Below are 5,135 nucleotides of genomic sequence, written 5' to 3' on the forward strand. Positions count from 1 at the left end.
AACCTCAGCAACTTAAATTATATCCAAGTTGGGCTGTATGCATCAAAGCAACCTCCACTCATAGCAAATTAAGGGGAAAACTTGCCATTTACATGACAAGTGTAAATACATTGGAAATTCTCAAACCAACATTGTTGGTGGTATGTAGAGAGAAGAGGTGGGAAAGTAGATAAAGCTAGAAGTCCCAGGAACGAGAAGGAGTTGAGAGCCCTATGGAGAAAAACTTTGAAAGTACGAGAGACAAAGAAAACATAGGAAAACTGAATTGTATTCATGAAGAACAGGAATATGCACTGGGTGTTAACTAGTATGATTTTTCATGGTACTAAACAGGACTCATGAGACACACACATCTGTGAAGGTGTAAAAAACCACCCATGGAGACGAAATCGTTCACATGAAAATTACACCATCTTTGTTAAGTCTCCGAGCTGCGAGCAGAATTTACCACATAGCTGAGAGAAACTATAATAATACCTTGAAGAGGAAACTTGAAGGAATTACTCAGCCTCATCTGTGGTGGACCAAATTGGCATCATCTGTCTTTGGGTCAGACTCGTCTTCCATTCCACCGCTAACAGGTGACGTAGGTTGGTTACTCGCCCTAAGGAAAAGGCTGAACTGCTTCATCAATCTTTCGCAGCTGAGCAATCAGCTGGGAATGTCCCTCTCCCTGATACTTTTCATCCTGAACCTGTTCTTAAAATATTTGCTCAGCTGAGAATGTCCCTTTCCTTGATATTTTTCATCCTGAACCTATGCTTACAATATTTGCATTTTACTCAAGGCATGTTAAGAAAATTCTTGTTAATCCTGATAGCTGAATGAAGAAGATCCTGATGGTTTCTTCCCGTTGTTTTTTTTTTAAATCTTTTAGCGTGTTGTCTCCCAAGAGTATGTCGACTTAGTATCTTCGAGGATAAGTGCAAGCCTAGTACTACAATGCCTGTGCCAAAGAGTGCCACATCTGCAGGCTGGAGTAACTACAGGCCAATTTCTATTCTCCTTCTGCTCTCGAAAGTTGCAGAAAAGCTTATTTTTAAGGCACTATATAAGTATGTGGAATCTAAAGGATTGTTAACTGATAGTCAATATGCATATAGAAAGCAGTTAGATACCTGCGATGCTCTTTTAGATTGACATACATCTGAAAGAGAACCTTGATAAGGGTTAACATGTGGAGTACTTCAAATATATCTTAGTACTATTTTCTATTCCAAGATATTTTCTAACCAAAACAGAAGACGGAATAAAAATTTAGTTTGAAATGGAGTCCAAGGTTAATTCTATTGAACAAATCTTCGAATATTTATACGACTCGAATCTTACTTATGCAGTTAATTAAGTACGGGACTTTCAACCTTTGGAAATTGTTACAAAAACCTTACTTTCGAGGAAAACAGCTTTCTTCATCTCATTCATGGCCTTGAGTACAACTAATCTGAAAGAAGCTTACGTGACTGAGAGGAGAATTTCGTATCTTGGGTTAATTTGGTCTAGTGTTTAGGGGTTTTGGTGTTGCAAATGTTTGAGGTCGCGGGGCTTTTTGTCTCGACAACTATGAACCTATTATGGAGTCTGCATAAAACGACTGAGAAATCAAATGCTGTTTAGTCTTCTTCCCTCGCAAACAGAACGCTGTTTAAGGTAATTAATGAGCAACTTGCAATTCAATAGCGCTTTGAAAGGCTGTCGTTTGGATTCAGTATCACAAATGATTTTGGAATTAAATGGAACAACTAGGAATACGACTTAAATAAAAAAAAAGAGGCAGTGGTAAAAAGAACGTTTCAATAAAAGATTACAACAACAGAAGCGGCGACGAAAAAAAGAAAATGATTAAATTTTGTCAAGACTTTGCACCGATTTCATCAGAATCATTTCATTAAAGGATATTTGCAGCTAACATCATCCATAACAGTAAGAAATTCTAACATCATCCATAAGGTGCAGCTATTTTAAGAAATTCAGATGAGGTTACCAATTATTTATATTTGTCCAAACGCAAAAAAATTTAATGGCTAGTAACAAAGGATTATATATATATATATATATATATATATATATATATATATATATATATATATATATATATATATATATATATATATATATATATATCAAGTCAGTAGTGAATATTTTTCATGGTTCATCTTTTATGCTTCCAAGCACCCCTGCCTTCATCACCGAAGGTAATACTTAGCATTTGTACAACAATGCCCCATTCAAAGCACTAAGTGGTGACCTATATGAATAATGAGAAGAATGAATGAGTGAATGAATGATAAAATTTAGGCTGTAAAGATAAGCTCTGGGGCACCTTCAGTCATTCAGCGCCTAAGACAATGAAAATAGGGAATTGGGATGAATGGGTAACAAGATAAAGAGATCCAGATTAAAAAAAAAAATGACATATAGCACAGGGCTCTATAGGTGAAACTGAGAGGAAACCCCACTTTTATACAGAAGGCAGTCGTTATATGGACGTGACTAGTGCCAGTGTTAGCTGATATATAAACGTAGTACTTAGAAAGATCTAATGTTTGACTAACATATATTTTTAATGGGTTTTCTCGTGATTAATATGATTGTGACTGAGCAACGAGTAAGTTTGTAGCCGAATTCATCCACTAATTCGTAAGGATGATGTATTTAGTTTTACTCGGTAACACTTTTTAAAGTATGGATAACCTTTTCAAAAGCACCTGTATTTATGAAATCTACATGTTTTGTTAATTTGATCCAACTATGAAAGTTGGAGGCCTGAAATATGATCATATAAAGGACTCCTAAAAAAGAATAGTCCTTTCAATGAATGACATCGATTTTGTATATTATTGCAACAAATGAGGTTTTTATAAAGAAATACCCAATTAAGTTACCGAGGGTGCAACTCGGAAATTATTAAAGATAAAAAAAGAGAGATAAAATTCAAGTAAAACACCCAAGCGGAAAATATTCCACAGGGACAAATATTTTGAAACAAAGGAAAACAATAGATAAAGAGTCTTGTCTGACTCTGAACACCTAATTTACATATTTAAACACACTGTAAAAATGAAAACCACCGGGGAACGAAATAAGGCATGTGTTTTCTCAGGTGGTAACCCAACTCCACGCAGTCCTGCATAGGATACACCACATTAACCAACAGTGATATTAATTCCCATGCACGCCCTGTCTGCCTTTAATAAAGACACCTCTTTTCAAGACAGCTTCAGTGTATTAACTACTTCTCTTTAGATTACATCTCCAAGGGGAACACTAGGATTGTCAAAAAGCCATTCAAAGTGAAGCATTAAAGCCTAAATCGGAAGTTGTGATAAGACCTGAAGTTTTTAAATCAATATTACCTTATTCATAATCCTCCAAATCCTGTTCTCAAGTTTGTGTCATTCTGTTATAAGAGTTCTTAATTTTCTCAGCATTTTAAACAAAGTTATTTTGATGCACTGACTCATCTCTTATAAGAACATATGTCTACAGTATAAGCTTAATAAACTTTTCAGAAACTTCAACCTACCAAACGTTGTTGAAGGATCAAAATAAATTTTCTATTTGTATACTTTGAAAGCTACTCTATGTTTCTCAGTGTAATTCTTTTTCAGTGATTCGAGGTACAAAAATTTTTGGGGGGAGAAACTTTTACTTTGGACCAAATTACGATATACTTATGAAATCTGTACAAGCAGAGCTTGCAGTAACGAAGAATTATCATTATCAGTGGAGGTGATATTGAAGCTGCTAAAGGTTAAAGTTTTGCAACATGTATGCAGAATGTAGGATATAATGTGCTCTGGGTGGCTTCATTGGGAAGTCTTTGTTCAGTTTTCAGACTGCTTCAACTCTTAGTCTGAATAATTAAATTAGTCTGAATAATTAAGCTAAACTTACTTGTCCTTGCGCAATGCCTTCTAAATGTTCTAAAAGACTGAAGTACCTCGTTAAAATTTTTGTATAATAATAGAAAGTCATACTAAGATTGTAAAGGGATTAAATTTGGATAATTTAGAATCTATTGGTCTATTACCTCATGTATGCTGGTGATTCCAAGACAGTTCTGGTTCATTTAGTATTCAGCCTGAGTGTATTAATCCAGTATCAAATACGGTTACCCTTTCGTCCGTAGTAGATAACTTACTGGTACCCAGTTTGGTGTTCCATAACAAAGACATGCAGGTAGGGAAGAGATAGTATCATTTTCGTTCTGGAAAAGTCAATCTCCGTTGCCATCCCGTTCCATTCAGGTACTAACGGTCAGTTCAAGTCAACTTCAGTTCAGATTAGCAAGAACCTGCCGAGACATAAAAATTACTAGACGAAGTGTTATAATGATGAAGCTGTCATCACAAGTTACTTTTAAAGAATAAGATAAGGAAAAATTCAAAAGAGCAAACCTTTCAAACTTATACTAAGCGAGGTTAGAGGTGAAATATTTAATGAATTTTAGAGGTCTTCCTTACAGTGATTATCTACAGCCAGATTAAAATAAATCCAAAATAACTTTCTTAAAAAACAAATGACCTAATAAGTATTCCAAAATAACTTACAAAACTGCATCTCAATGAAGTCAAAATAAAACAGATATATGACTTGCTAAGTGTTTTTTTCTAGTTAATTACTTATTTGTTATTTATTTATTTTTAATGTTTTCCCGAGGCGCCTCTTGGCGTGCGGTAGATAAATGTCTACCGTATGCCAAGAGGAGATCCTTGCAGGGAATGTTTGGGACATACTAAAAGAGGAAAGTTGCTCACCTCTTAATTCTGAAGGTAAAATTAGTTACCACCTACCCCTTAATTCTGAGGGCAAAACATAGTTACCAGAGGATCCTGTAGAGACGCTAGGTATTTGCATTCTATCTTGTATGGGTGGCAATTATGGGAAAACCACACTTGTCCCAGCAGTCTGAAAAGTTAAAAGCACAACTTGAGTGTAGTCTCCAAAAGCAGTCATGCTTGCATCACGTGCTTGTTTAATGAAGCAGTGTATACATCATAGATAAGAAGACCTCTGGCAATAACAGACCATACTCGTTGAGAAATTAAAAGAAAAATTGACCCAGTAGTCAGCAATTACTTAATAAACTCGAATCTGGCAACAGTTATTATAAACAACAGTAAAACACTCACAAA

Source organism: Macrobrachium rosenbergii, chromosome 8 (genome assembly GCF_040412425.1).
Source record: "Macrobrachium rosenbergii isolate ZJJX-2024 chromosome 8, ASM4041242v1, whole genome shotgun sequence".
Classification (NCBI taxonomy): domain Eukaryota; kingdom Metazoa; phylum Arthropoda; class Malacostraca; order Decapoda; family Palaemonidae; genus Macrobrachium; species Macrobrachium rosenbergii.